At 38.7% G+C, this 16,052-nt stretch overlaps 1 protein-coding gene across 3 annotated transcripts in view; it reads left to right on the top strand.

Annotated features, from left to right (window-relative positions):
- The window catches only part of LHFPL3 (LHFPL tetraspan subfamily member 3), a 541,863-nt gene that overhangs the window by 81,986 nt on the left and 443,825 nt on the right, over positions 1-16,052 (top strand). The gene's annotated exons all lie outside the window — the stretch shown is intronic.

Here is a 16,052-nt window from a genome sequence, read left to right as displayed (position 1 = left end):
CTGTGGTTTGTGGTTGGATTATAAAACATAGCCCCTGCCCTTAAGTATTTTATAGTTTGGAAGGGTCAGTCGAGAACAAAAATGGTTTTGATAATAGTTAGAATAAATTCTATAAGAAAGGCACAAAATGCTGTGTGGGTCTTATGAAGCAAAAAAGATTGAAAATGCGGAAAACCTTGGTGTCACTGAGGTATGACCTGGGATTTAAGGCATGGAAAGGAGATAGTGGTAACACAATCAGTAAAGTCAACTAAATCTTTTCTGCCAAATTCCCCATTTGGGTAAAATAATTTTATTTAGGTTATCAGATTCTCTTTCATAGCAGCCCTCTAGAAAGTTTAAGTAAAAGCAGAACAACTAGTAAGTGGCATAGTCTGGATTTGAACCCATGAATTATAATTCTAAATGCAATGATTTTTTCCTTCAATGCGCTGGCTTTCATCTAATTTCACTCTTTTTTTCAGTGATTAAAGCAATAATTCTGATCTTGAACATTTTCTGACTTTCAAAGTATTTCTAATCTATAGAAGAAATTTACTTTTGAAATATGTTTTTCTCATTTCTGTTACTTATTTTTATTATTCCTTTGTTATTCAATTTCAGCCAATAGTAAGGCTTAAATTTTGAGCTACCTGGCTGTCCTGGGAACAGTTTTTTCCAGACTGGATCCAATTTTCCTGTGTGAATTTGTGGTACTTTAAACATAAAAAAAAAAAAAAAGAACATACCAGCTAGTAATTTGTTCATAAGATCTTCAGATATCTGGAATAAATATGATAGTCTTCTGCATCCTAAAATATTGACCAATTTGATACAACTCTAGACGAGATGATACAATTCCGGTGAAACTTTGGCTTCATGTGAATTGAGTACATCATTTTTATGGACCATATCTTTGGATATAAATCCTTGAATCAAAGAGAATGTTGTCTGGCCAAATTCATTTTATCACCATAACTTTATAATGTTGTCTGGTAGGGTTTATGTCAAAAATAACAAATAGGTTACACTCCTCATGCCAATTATGAGCAACTGGTAATGGCTACATGGGCCCTTGTCTTAGTCATCTAGTCTTGCTGTTACAGAAATACCACAGGTGTATGGCTTTGACAAAGAGAAGTTTATTCTCTCATGGTCCAGTAGGCTAGAAGTCTGAATTAAGGGTGCCAGCTCCAGGGGGAGGCCTTCTTTCTCTGTTGGCTCTGGAGGAAGGTCCTTGTCGTGAGTCTTCCCTTGGTCTGGGAGCATCTCAGCACAGGAATCTCAGGTCCAAAGGACCTGCCCTTTTCCTGGCATTGCTTTCTTGGTGGTATGAGGTCCTCAACTCTTTTCTTGCTTCCCTTTCCTTTTACACTCTTGAGAGATAAAAGGTGGTGGAGGCCACACCCCAGGGAAACTCTCTTTACACTGGATCAGGGATGTGGCCTGAGCAAGGGTGTTACACCCCACTCTAATCCTTTTTAACCACAGGCAGAGAATATGATTTATAACACGTAGGAAAATTACATAATGGAGGGCAGCCACACATGGCCTAATCAAGTTAATACACACATTTTTGGGGGAACATAATTCAATCAATGACAGCCCCCTCTAGGTAGAAGGAGGCTGAGGTTATGTTCTCACTCTTTGGAATTAGTGCTCTGATAGACTAGCAATATCTACCTTTTGTGCTGGGATTGGGAGAGGGATAAAGAGCGACAGCACTAGTGTCATAATTTCTGACCCTTTTTGGAGGGGGGTTGAATAGCTCTCAGTCCCTGCTCTTGCCCAGACCTTCCTAATTCTTGATTTGGTGAAGTCTGTCAGAAACTGTGTGTGTGAAAGTTATCAAGTCTTACAAATATGCCAAGTGTCTTCGGTGAGAATCCTTGGTATTGCTGTGATTCTCAAAAGACTCATTTCTGTTGAAGCATAGCCTTTTCTTTATACCATCATGGAAAAATTTACTTTAGTAGTTGAAATTATGCAGAGCTCTTCATTGTAAGAAGTACATGCTGATGTACTTCTTACATTACTCTGGATTACTTTCATAATTTAATATGACTTTAGGATGCATAGAGTTCTACCATAGATTTATTCATCCAATAAATATTATTGAACATCTATTATGTATTAGGCACTATGATGGTCCCTGGAGATACATTGATAAATATGGCACTGTCCTTGTCTCAAAGAACTCTCAGTCTGGGAATCTGAGAAGTTGGTGTACATTTAAAATAAAAGGAAATGCATGTTATGATAGAATGAACTGTAGGTGCACATAAGAGGTGCATATAAGTTTCCTAGAAGAGTTGGCATCTAAACTGAGTAAAAATTTAAAGGGGAGATACATGTGGGAGGAGAGCCCTTCAGTGGAGGCAGAGAGCAGTAGGGCTTTCCACACATTGTTGTTGTTAGTTGTCATCGAGTTGGCTCCAACTCATGGCAACCTTATGTATAACAAAACGAAACCTTACCTTGTCCTGTGCCATCTTCATAATCTTTGGTATGTTTGAGCTCATGGTTGTGGCTACTATGTCGGTCCATCTCACTGAAGATTATCCTCATTTTCACTGACCCTCTTCTTTACCAAACATGATGTTCTTTTCTAGCAATTGGTCTTTCCTGACGATGTTTCCAAAGAAAGTGAGCCACCTCTCACCATTCTCACTTCTAAGAAACATTCTGGTTGTATTTCTTCTCAGATTGATTTGTTTATCCTTCTGGACTTAGAGAATGTGTAAAGAAGGCCTAAGGTTGAGAGAGGTCATAGTTATTTCAGAGAACTGCAAGTAGCACAGTTTGAGGGGATAGCAGTAAAAGATGTATGTAGCTAAAGGAGCAAGCAGCAGCCTTGGGTGTTATATTAGGCTTGGATTACTTACTTCATGTCTGGGCTTCCATAGCCTAAACAGTAGTCTTCAAAGCAAAAGAATGCATATTGTTTCGTTGTATTTAAATGGTTGAAATAGATTTAACTATTCCCCCCTTTTTGGATGTCTACATTATTTTCAATGTTTTCCTTCACAAATAATGTGACAAATATCTTTGAACATAATCTTTGCCTATAGGGTCGCTATGAGTTGAAATCGACTTGAAGGCAATGAGTAATGGGTAGGTCTGATGGTTTTTCTTGATTCATAAAAATGGAATTAATTGGGTTCTACTATGCATGAACAGGTTCTCATTACAGATCAACAGATTTCCCTTTATAAAAGGTCTATCAATTGGCTTTCCAGCCAGTTTTGTTAGGACATACATCTCTCAGGTGTACCACTAGTATACCTCTTTTTTGCACCCTTCCTGGTTCCTGTACTTTTCTGGGTGTAGAGAGGAGGTACCCAAAGACGGAGGGTGGAGCCAATACTTAATGACAACACACAGCAAATATACAGCAGAGAGATGGTGCAAAGGTTTTGACTTAGTTCAGGTCCTGGATTATTGAAGCCAGGGCCTGGTTGGTGGTATTGGGGGATGCTCATCTTTCTGTCTTCTGAAAGTTGTTGGTATTACAGATGGAAAAGTATATGGCAGCCTCTAGTTCAGATTTTCAGTTCAGTTGCACTGGCCTTGGAATCAATGGGGTTTCCCTTCATATTCCATGGTAGAGCCCAGTATTTGAGTCAAAAGTTAGCTTTTCTTTTCTTTTTTTTTTTTTATGAGTGTCTTGCTAGTTATCTTAGAGGAGCTTTGAAAGAGGTTGAGTCAGAGACTATTAACCAGATACTGTTTCAAACAGAATTTTTGGTAACTTTTTTCTCTAATGAGTAATTTGGTCTTTGTCTGAAATTAGAATTGGCCTGATGTGTTAGAAAGAGCACTTGAACAAAACCCAGGAGAGTTGATTCAGATTTCTTCTGTAACCAGCCATGTGACTTAGACAAATTATTTAACTTCCCTGTTTGTCTGTATTATCCACTGAAGAACCTGTCTTACCTGGCCACAGTGTTGCTACGACAGTCCATTGGATAATGTAAAATAATGGATGTGAAAACAAGTTAAAAGTTAACATAAATATAGGTCTGTTAGTGATGAAAAGGAATAATAATCTGCAAATTGAAATACTTTCACCACCAGCTGGCCTGCTCAAATATTTGTAAATTAAAGCACATCTAATTAAAGATTCAAGCAAGGTCACAAAAGGACATAACTAGTGCATTATAATTATTTTGCATTAGTGAAGAAAATAGGTGCAACGATGTGCTTAATAGTGTTTGATTAATATAGATCCTACAAAGATAATCACCAATCTTAATAACTCAGCAAGGAAGAAGCTAAGGATATTAACAAGGATCTTACAGCATTTGAAGGATGGATTGGCAAAGCAAAATGCCTGGCTGACATATCTCGAATAGCTCAGTGCAACTTCAAGTGATTTTCAGAAATCCAAGTTTCAAACCAGGCAGGAAAGCAGGAGTATTGTAGGACCCAACCAGAAGTTATTTTAATGGAAAACACCTCCTCCTGTGATGTAAATACTGCAGAATAGAGAAAGCACATTGACTATGACCTCATAAAAGTCAGTTCTTTCTAACTGGATTAATTTCACTGAGGATATTTTAATTAAAAGGTAATATGGGCTTTTTATGGGCTTAGTTGTGTGAAACATGTAATAATTCTGTTTTCATGCTTGCTGGTGATAATTTGGTTTTGAGAGCATTAACCTCTTAATTTATGGCTAAAAAAAAAGCGCAGTTCTAGATTATAGTAGTTTTCTACTGATGATAATTTGATTACTTATCTTTATATGTGAAACAATGAACAAGATGATAGATAGCTGTGGTACGATTAGCTGTATTGTAAACAAACATCTTGAAGTCATTCCTTAAAATGGCAGATTATGTTGACTGGATATTGACAAGAGATGGTAGGAGGGTAAAGATAGTATATAGAGTTTTTGTACTATTTTGAAGTTCAGTAGTCTTAATTCTGAAACATAAAGGTAACATTTCCCCCTAAAATTGCCCATCATAGATCTAATTGAGGCTTAGAACAGTTTCAAACAATGGAAATTGGCTCCCCAGAAGACGTCCTCAGGGGGAAAAATTGCTCTTTTCAATTCCTTGATGGTTATGGACTTGTTCTAATTTCAATTGGAGGCTATCAGCGTATCAGCAGGACATGCAAGCACACACACACACAGTTGAAACAAGGGCGATATTGAAAATAAGTTACAGAAATATTTTCCTTTTAGAGTGATAGTGCAATTCAGTTATTAATAAAATATTTATTTAAATTGGTGGGAATATGTAGAACTTGATTTGCTAGCTCCCAAAAACATACAAAGCAAGTAGAGATATTTTAAAAGCATTTAAAAAAAAATTGTTTCAGAAAGTGTGGCTACAGTTCTATATGCAGATCTTTCTGTGATTGTGTGTTCTTTGTAACCAAGTTTTAAAAGAAGAGAACAAGGGGAAAGTAACAAGTTCCTTCTCATCTTACTCTCTTCCCTCTCTTATATGCCAAAAAAAGCTACTGATCTAAGATTTACTAAGACCGCTCCTTAATATTATAACAAGAGCTATGATTTAATGAGTGTTTCCATCACTTCCACAGTGATGGAATCTCCATTTTATACTAGAGTTAAATAGCTTATGTGACATTTTCCACTTTTCCACTTTATGGCCCATAAATCTATAGATCCCATGTTTGTTTACCATAAGCAACCCTAGACAGACCAGATACATCCTCCTAAAAGCATGCTATAGGTAAGGACTTTTCTACTAGCAAACACCATTAATTTGTTTGCCAGATTTGCCATTAGGATGATTTGAACCAATCACCTGCCTCCTTTCTTTCCAAAGTGCTTTATTCCCCTCCACCCTTCCCATCCCCCACGCACACACACACAATAAAAGGAGAGAATGGATTGCAAACCTGCTTCTTAACAATTTACTTCTTGCAACCTTCCAGGATGATATGGTAGCTGCATCTTTTCAGAATTAACTGCTGGGTTGGAAACACGTCAGGCAAAGGGAAGGAAAAGGGACAAACTCTGGCTTTTTGCCACATGCGGATTCCTTCCCCATTAGACCAAAATAGGCAAAAATTCCAGAGTCAGGATGGTGGCAAGCATCAGCCTGCAGAGTGAGACCTTAGGTGGTGCTGACCTACTTCTTTGCTTTTAAGTGAATTTGATGTTGTTGAACCAACATTGACATCAGGGCCATGATGTAGGTGTCACATTCCCTCCTTGTTTTTCTTTGCCCAGGATGTGCTTCCTCCCTAAAAGGCCTTCACTCTTGGCTCTGCTTCTCTGAATCCTAAACTTATACTGGCTAAGACTTACACAGCACTTATTACTTGTCAGGTACTCTGCCAAGAACTTTTTGTATTAGCTTCTTCACAGTAATCCTATAGGAGAGATATTATTATCATACCCATTTTATGAGAGAGCCATTAGATAACTTGCATAGCCTATCAGAGGTAGAGTGGAAATTGGAACCCAGGTGGTCTGGCTCCACAGTCCAGGCCCTTGACTACCATGCTCCTGCTGTCTTTAAGAGAACTTAGCTATGTACCCCTCACATCCTGTGAAACCTTTCTGGACTGCTCCAAACTGTAGTGTGTTCTGCACTACAAACTTTAATGTTTACTCATAGATATACCATCTTTCTTAGTCACCCAGTGCTGCTATAACAGAAATACCACAAGTGGATGGCTTTAACAAAGAGAAGTTTATTTAGCAGGCTATTAAGTCTGAATTCAGGCGCCAGCTCCAGGGGAAGGCTTTCTGTCTCTGTTGGCTCTGGAGGAAAGTCCTTGTCATCAGTCTTCCCTTGGTCTGGAAGCATCTCAGCTCAGGAACCTCAGATCCAAAGGACCTGCTCTGCTCTTGGCACTGCTTTCTTGGTGGTAGGAGGTTCCCAACTCTCTGCTTCCTTCCCTTTCCTTTTTATCTCTTGGGTGATAAAAGGTGGTGCAGGCCACACCCAAGGGAAACTCCCTTTACATTGGATCCAGAATATGACCTGGGTAAGGTTGTTATAATCCCACCCTAATCATCTTTGGAAACCCTGGTGGTGTAGTGGTTAAGTGCTAGGGCTGCTAACCAAAAGGTCAGCTCTCGAATCTGCCAGGCGCTCCTTGGAAACTCTATGGGGCAGTTCTACTCTGTCCTATAGGGTCGCTATGAGTTGGAATTGACGGCAGTGGACTTTTGGTTTAATCATCTTTAACATAAATTAAAATCACAAAATGAAGGACAACCACACAATACTGCAAATCATGACCCAGCCAAATTGATACACACGTTTTTGAGTGGACATAATTCAATCCATGACACCATCTCATACTGTTTTTAGCATTCCAAGGTCATTGTTTATGACCCTTATCTATTCCTATTACAGTCAAACACCAAGCAAAACTTTCAATAGCTAGGATCATCTGGGTTTTTTTTTTTTTTTTTGGTCAGGAATCCTGTTTCCATGTTCCATTTAAACCACTAGCCAGATTAATTTCTTTTCAGTAGAAAAGGTGATTTAAAACACAGGCAGCTCTCATTCATAGAAAAAGCAGATTGTCAAAAAGTAGAGATGGAATATTTAATTTCAACCCCTTCATCTTTTCTAACCGTGGTTCTGTATTTCTGCATTATTTCAGTCAAAAAGAACTATACCACATAAAAGTTTTTCTTTTCTTCGAAACTTGTTAGTTGGCATTTAGTATGAGTAGTAGATGAAGAATCAAAGTTATGCTGAAAATGATTAGCCATCAGTCACGGCTTTCATATTTTATCCCTGTAAAAAATATGCTGTTAATTAGAATTTCCCTTTGCTTTTTAAGAAACACACAGAGCTTCAGGAAGAAGTGGAGGAAATTGCAGCTCATGAGCTTTTCAGGATCCCTAGCAGAGCAATTTCTGTGTGGATTTTTTAAAAACATCCTACAGAAGGAGAACATTGTTAGGCTCTTCAGAGAGTTTCTTAGGATTCTGTATATTCTGAGCAGCACATATTTGTGCCAAATCCGAGGGCAGGGAACTCTGAAATGAACACAGCTGTCCTGATATTTTTAAGAAAATTGTAAGGGAGACACTATGTGCAATCAATTAGACTGTTCTTCCTCCCCCCCCTTTCAGAAGACAGAAACAATTTGTAAATGCAGAGTTGCTGTTGAGAATGTAGATTCCCTGGAGTATCTGTTTATGCTGTTAGATTTATGCATAAACTGTAGATGGCACAAACAAGGTCTTACTGACCTTAGCAGCTAAGCAGCGAACCAAAACAGGCTCATTGCATTCAATGTCATGCTGCCAACCAGCAGCCTTAACATTTCAGTTTTGAGGGCTGAATTCTCTTACTGATTTAGAAACAACTTTGACAAATATGGATAATGTTGCTGCCTAAAAATTTTAGCCACCATTCCAAATGAGTGTGCTTCCAATATTTAATAATGACATTGCTTACGAAGTATTTGGATTTAATGGTAATTAGCATTCATTCATGGGTCAGCCTGAGAAGAAAACAAATTGCCCCATATAGTTATACTACCAGTAAATGTTAACTCTAGTTAGCATATAATTGACATCATACTGAAGAATAATGAGTACAGAAATTGATTGAAGAGCATGACTTTTTATCATCAACTGATGTAGGTCTGAGCAGAGCCAAGGAATTGGAAACAGAAAAGCAGGAGAATGAATTCTTAATTCTACATCAAGGGTACCTGCTTACTCAAACAATTATTAATAATTTAACCATTCAACAATATTTGTTAAACACGTTCCGTTTGTGGTGCCCTGTGCTAGATATAACAACAAAATATTTAAGACAATTTCTGATATGAAAGTTTGGTTAAGTGCTTGTAACATTTAGCTAGTCTGTAAATGATGGTTGATATTTTTGGTATTTTTTCCCTTCATATCAAAATTTTACATGTAACCTCCTCCCCCAAACACTAACTTCAAAATTCCTTCTAAGAAAATAATAAATTATAGTATCAGATTGGAGGCAGATTTTGGGTCATTGCTTTGCTTTCCCACCCATGCCTTCCAGAATTTTTGAAAATTATATAGTAATATGAAAGATAATTGTGAAAAATTAATAAATGACAGCTATTCCTTTCTCCCAACCACAATCAAATATTTTTCTAATGTTACTTTCCAGATATTGGCTACATAAGTACCTATTTTCACATGCCTGCAATTATAAAACACATTCCATTTTTTAGTCTATTTTTTCCTTATTATATCTGAATGTTTTTATACTTCTAAGTAGTTCCATAGCATTCTTGGTTGCAAGCAGCAGAAAACTAACCAATTTAAATAGAAAAATAATTATTAAAGGACATGAGATATCTTCTAGAATTTCCAGGAGGGAATTTTAGATTTAGTTTTTAGAGACATTAAGTCACTGCCATTGCTTTTGCTGAGGATCAACCAAATCTTATGTAAAATATCCGGCTATGGAGGCCAGAACAAGGTCCCGATCATGTTATGGAGCTTGAACAGTAAGGACACCCCATCACTGCCACCACACACCAGACATTGCAGCTTACTGGAGACAGACTGGCACGGGTCAGTAGGTACCAACCACCACCATCTCACCTACTTGATGTTACTCGCACTATCACCAGAGAGAAACTTTCCCTGGCCCCACTTTCTGGGTCACCAGCTCCACATTTAAAGAGGGACAGAAGTATCCCATCAGTGAAGCCTAAGGCACATGCCCATGTCCTAGCTACAAGGAAGACTGGGAGAATGAGAATCCGGCATTTCCTGCTTCTGTAGCCTCTGCCTGGACTCATAAGGTATAGAATGTTCCCAGCTGGGGCAACCAAAAATAGTGTCAAAAGTCCAGTAGAGTAGACTTTATGACTGTGAGTTTTAAGGGCTGCTTTATTTATTTACTTATTTATTAATATTCTATTATGTTGCTATGCCATTACTAAAAATCTTATTCTATTTTTATTGGACATTTAGAGTAATTTCCTTATTGCTATTATTTTACAAGGTGAACATATGTGTGACTCTAAGTTTTGCTTTTGTCAAGCCATGTCTGCAGTGGAATATTACAGCCTTCATGACTCCAACTATATTTTGACAAATTTCACTTCAAACATATTTTCACAGTTTGGGACATCACAGACAGCATGCAAGTATACCTGTTTCATCATAATCTCAGTGTTAGGTTTTTTTTTTTTTTTTTGAAATTTCCTTGTAATTTAATTGGTAAAATAAGTACCTTGAAGTTGGTTTGCTTTGCATTTATTTGATCTGTTTTAAAGAATAAATATTTTTCCACATGTAGTTTACACTTTGCATTTCTTGTCTTTTTATTAGGCTTTACTATTTCTTAAAAGATGTATTTAAACAAGCACATTTTAGATTTAGTTTTTAGAAACATTAAGTCACTGCCATTTTTTTTTGCTGAGGATCAACCAAACCTTATGTAAAATATCTAAGAAAAGAGTCCTTGTTTTTTGGAATACTTTCCAAGTTATATTCAGTAATCAAATATATGAGGAAATCTTAGCCTTTGACACATCTAATATTCTGTAAAATGCTTAGTAGTGTCCGACCATGGTAAGCACACTGATACGCTCAATAAAATGTCAATAAGTGCTAACTTTCACTCTATTTTTATGTTGTTGGTATTTTCTATTGTTCTTAAGGAAAGTAAAATTGAAATTTTATTTACTCATTGTTTCAGCAAGTATTTTCTAAGGGCGAGAGATTGTACCAGACACAGTAAATGATTCAATAGTGAACATGGGTCAAGTAACTTTAAATCCAGTGGAAGAAACGAGAAAGCTTACAAAGAACTAAAATATAGTGAGTAAGCCTCCAAAAAGTGATACAGAGTTCTCTAGAATTTTGGAGAAGGAAGTCACTTCAGAGTATAGTGAATCCAGAAGACTTCAGAGAAGGAAAGTTTACTTCAGTCTTTAAGGATGGTATGATATCAAAAACCAGAGATAGAGACATTCCAGACAGCCAGAATGGCATGGGAAAGCATAAATCATGTTCAAACAATGAGAAGTAATCGTATTATTATTCAAGCTAAACTATATTGAGTCTTGCTGCATCAGGCACTGTAACTCTGCACTCTGCATACATTATCTAATTAAATCCTAAGATCAATCCTACAAGATAAATATCATTATGGTTTTCAGTGAGAAAACTGTAACTCAGAGAGGTTATGTAATTTACCCAAGGTTACACAGCTAAAAGTGTTGCACTGTATAGCTTGCATCTTTAGTATGTCTGACTCTAAAGCCTAAACTTATAACCTCATGTGAATAAATTGTCTCATGCAGTAAAACTAGCACATGCAATTTGGTGGCAGTTTACAATACAACTTAGGTATTGATGAAAGATAAGTCAAAAGAGATATATTGATGAAAAACTATGGAGGGTGTTTAAATGCCAGGCGAAGGAGTTTGGATTTCATTTAGTAGTGTCTAGAATGCCATTGATGTTCTGAGCAGTAGAGTGATAGGTTCAAAATATTACTTTGGAGAGGTAGTCTGGTGGCATCGTATAGGATTTATTGGAAGAGAGACTGGCGTTAAGGAGTTAAATTACTATCGGTGAGGTAACAAGGGCCTGAAGTATAGTTGAGAGACTAGAGCAGATGTGAGGAATTTGTGAGATATTTCCAAAATGCGTGAATAGAATTTAGTGTCCCATGGAACATGGGAACAAGAAAAGGTAGAAGTCAAAGATGTATCCATGTTTTCAGATCTGAATAGCAGAAGATTATGACACCATTAAGAACATATATAGATATTAGGAGGGGAGTGGGTTTAAGGGGGATGATTACTAACTTGATTTTAGGCAAAATGAGGTAGAAATCTTCATCAAAATGTTCAAGAATTTAGAACTAGAACTTGGGAGAAGGATGAAGCTAAAGTGGTAGGTTTGGGGCTTCTCTGAGTAGAGATTATAGTTGAAGTCATTGGCTGTATGGATGGTTGAAGAAAAGACTGAAGATGATAAGATGGAGGCCGGAAGCTCAACAGCATTACACTGAAGGGTAGAGAGGAGGGAAAAAGGGACACAAAGAAGTAACAGTGTTCTCTGTTATGATAGGATGCAAATATGATAGAAGTAGACTAGGGCAGCAGATATACCTCAGCCTTATTCTTGGCAAGTTTACTCCTTTCCTCAGAGGCTGTAAATGTAAAAAAAAAAAAAAAAAAACCACAGGAGGCAAAAAATGGGAGAAGAGCTCTTTACCACTAGAGAATTTTGGCTCTAACACCATGAAGAATTCCAGGGACCAGACTCAGCCATGTGGGGGACACTATCTACCTAGGCTTAATAAGCCTTAGTAACCCAGAACCAAGCCAGGTGGAAGACACATGGCTGGTTCTTCCTCTAGAAGTAGCATCCAGGCCTTCTTAGCAGTTTTGTTACGCAGAAGGGAGAGAAACATTGGGCCACACTCATGGTGGGCCCTACCTACTGGCATAATGGCCAATAAAGTGTGCAGAGCAGCCTTTCCTCCTCTTATGGGTGGAGTGAGGAGACCAGGACATAGAACAGCCATGACTATCCCCTGCCCTATATTTAACAAAGAGATAGGTAGGAAGAGAACCAGAAAGAGACTTGTCAAAGAAGAAAAGAGGAGCTTAGAGATAAGAGAGTTGGTTATAAGTGTTAAATTCTGCAGGAGGATGGAGGAAGGTGAAAGTTGAAGAAAGGTGATAGGATTTAAGCTTTTATGGGTTTAGCAGAGTAGTATAATTAAACCAAGTGGACAGAATTGAAGTTTGAGCAAGTAGAGAAGCAGAGAGAAAAGAATTAATGTGGTTTTTTTTTTTTATAAACGTTGATGTGCTTGGCTGCTAACTGAAAGGTCGGAGGTATGAGTCCACCCGGAGGCACCTCGGAAGAACGTCCTGATGCTCTCCTTCCAAAATGTCGGCCGTGGGAAACCCTGTGGAGCACAGTCTACTCTGACACACGTGGGGTCACCATGAGTTGGTGGCAACTCTACTCTGACACACGTGGGGTCACTGTGAGTTGGTGGCGACTCTACTCTGACACACGTGGGGTCACCATGAGTTGGTGGCGACTCTACTCTGACACACGTGGGGTCATCATGAGTTGGTGGCGACTCAGCACCAACTGGTTATGCTTCGGGATAATCTGGGGTGAAAGAGAGATGGGTCAGCCACTCAAGGGCTTAGCCAGACTGAGGAGATGGTAGTTGTTGTTGTTTATTGTCTGAAAGATGAGGGAGAAAGGCAGAAGGAATACCAAAGGTAGTAAGATTAACTATGCAAAATAACACAAAGTTAATGCAGTAAGATCCTGAATATCACGAGAAAGGATGGAATTGAAAAAGGTTATATCAGGGAAACTCTCTAAGAATTTTAAATATAATTATAAAGGTAATTATAATCTGTAAAGACTAGTGAGCAAGGATAACGCTGCTTTTGTAGATTTAAGGAAGTAAGACAAGATGTAGGCAGATTTGAAGATGAGAGCAGAGAAGAGAAAAGGTGGGAGTGAGTCCTTACCATAATGAAAGGCGTTGTGGCAAGGGAAGAGCGGACACGTTGTAGGTGGCCACATTTCGGCAGCTGGTTTTCATGGGATGGTATCATAAAATTAGAGGTCAAAAAGAAAGACCCAGGTGAGCACATTCAGGAGAAGGAAATGGATTGAAAATGTGAGATGAGGTGGACGATCATCAAATACAATGTGAGCAAGTCACTGAAAAGGCTTCTTGGAAAGAGGCCATGAAGATGATTTTTTTCTGTGGTGTTTTGAACTAAAGGAAATGAAGTCTTCACTGAGTGTTGGAGAGGCTCAGTCAGAGAGAAGATTACGGCTGTCCAAGGCGGAGATTACTTAAAGCACTGGAAGAGAAAAAGCTCTACAGAAAAAAAAAAAGGGTGGGTGGGGGGGAGAAGAATAAGGAAAGTTGCCAAGATATAAAGGAGAAAGAAATGAATTTGGAAATTGTTCAGACTTGAAAAGAAACGGTCGCCATAGCCCCGTAATGATAGTCCCTCTCATTTTCTCCTGCCTGCAAATAAATAAGGCTCAGGGGTATGAACTTAAAGAGATTCACTTCTCTTCAGCTACGTTTTATTGCAAAAATACTTAAGCATCAGCTGTGGAGTTAAACTGCCTGAGTTGGAACCCTAAGTCCCCCATGTACTATCCATGTGACTTGAGCAAGTTACTTGATCTCTCTAAGCCTCAGTTTCCTCATCTGTGCAAAGGGTATAATAATAATACATATCTCATAAATGGCGAGGATAAAATGTGATATTGCGACAAAAGGGATCACAGAGCTGGCAACTAATATGTATTCATTAAATATCACCTATTACTATGACAATGGTGATGATGTAAAATACATTGGGGATTTAGAGATGAGTAAGATAGAATTCCTGTCCTTAAGGAACTCAGAGGCTATTTGGAGAGTTATTAATACTTTTACACAAACCAACAATTATAATCAAATTAATTGATTCATTCAACAAATCGTTATTGAGCACCAACAATGTGCCAGGCGCTGTTCCAGGTGCTGGGAATACATCAGTGAATGGAACATACCAAGATCCCTGCCCTCATGGAGCTTGCATTCTAGAGAGAGGAGACAGAAAATAAATGATAGGGGAAATAGGTACTATCTGTTAGGAGGTGGTATGTGTTATGAGTGGAAAGAAGAACAAACTAAGGGTAACGGAAATCAGGGTGGGGAGAGGCAGTGGGGATGCAAGTTAAAATAGAGTGGTTGGGGTAGACCTCATTGAGCAAGGTGCTTCGGACATTTATAATGAAGTCATTAAATGCAATGCTATGGATGTTGAGGTAGGTCATCCAACTTGTCCTGGCCAGGCTAGAGGAGACAGGCTCATGCAGGAAAGGCTTTCCAGACCACAGGATGTTTGAATGAGAAAAGGCTAGTGAGAATCAGAAAGGCCTGCGGACAATGGACGTGTGGAAACAGCCTGGGCAGGGTTCTTAGCTTTGTTTTGAAAGGAGGCAATATGATTTACTCTAATGTGCCCTCCTAAAACAACTTAATAAAAATAAGAAGGTAAAAAAAAAGAAAATTCAACTAGTGCTTTAGGTAAGAAATTATCCTATAAGCACTTCTCTCCCTTAGAAAAAGAAAAAAGGACTGTGGTTTACAATGCTTTTCATACTGTTTCTTAAAACTATGGCTCATTCACCGAGTGTGTGATTTACTGGTATTAGTAGAGAGAAATTGGTTTTCTGATTTAACTGTCTCCTGATAGGCACTTGCTGTGCAGGAGGTGGCAGGGCCCCACTTGGCTCGGGGTACTTTTGCTGGGGAATCAGAGGACTGACTGTTAAAATTCACAGAAGTGCTGCTGTAGGAAGTTACAGAAAGAAGCCCTTCCACCAAGGCACAGAGGCGCTCTTAGAGGATCTGCATCGAACTAGACAGTCTTTCGATTCATCCCAAAATGCTCACAGCTTTCCATTACAGAGGAGGTTATGTATGACCAAAGAAGCACAGAAAATATGAGTGTAGACTAACTGAATAAATACATTGTAGCCCCCCAGACAATGAATTCAAGTATTGATTAATCTAAAAGGTCAACTAACCAGGTTTGGAGACATTTTTGGTTGCCACAGCTGGTGGCGGGAAGCTACTGACATCTGGTAGGTAGAGGTCAGGGAAGCTGCTAAATATCCTACAGTGCACAGGACAGCCTTTCTCACAAAGAATTATCCTGCCGCAAATATCAGTTATACTGAAGCTGAGAAACCCTGGGATAGAGCATGAATGTAAGCTGGGAAAGGGGGCGTAAAGACATGAGGTTGGTGAGGGACAGTGAAAAAGTGGTAAGATCAATAGATGGTAGGGCCCAGGAAGGGGAAAGGACTGCTGGAGTCAGGGTAATGGAGGAGATGAAGTGGAAAGCAGATATAGGATTGGAGAATGGGGATGCTCAGAACTGTGATTTTGGAGGTGGGACATTCCAGTTATTGCTGTTGACAAAAACCAAACCCACTGCCACTGAGTCGATTCCGACTCATAGCAACCCTATAGGACGGAGTAGAGCTGCCCCATAGGGTTTCCAAGGAGCACCTGGTGGATTTGAACTGCTGACCTTTTGGTTAGCAGCTGTAGGTC

Source organism: Elephas maximus, chromosome 8 (genome assembly GCF_024166365.1).
Source record: "Elephas maximus indicus isolate mEleMax1 chromosome 8, mEleMax1 primary haplotype, whole genome shotgun sequence".
NCBI classification, from domain to species: domain Eukaryota; kingdom Metazoa; phylum Chordata; class Mammalia; order Proboscidea; family Elephantidae; genus Elephas; species Elephas maximus.
Note: the sequence above shows the minus strand (reverse complement) of the source record. Positions and strands in the feature narration are given on the sequence as shown.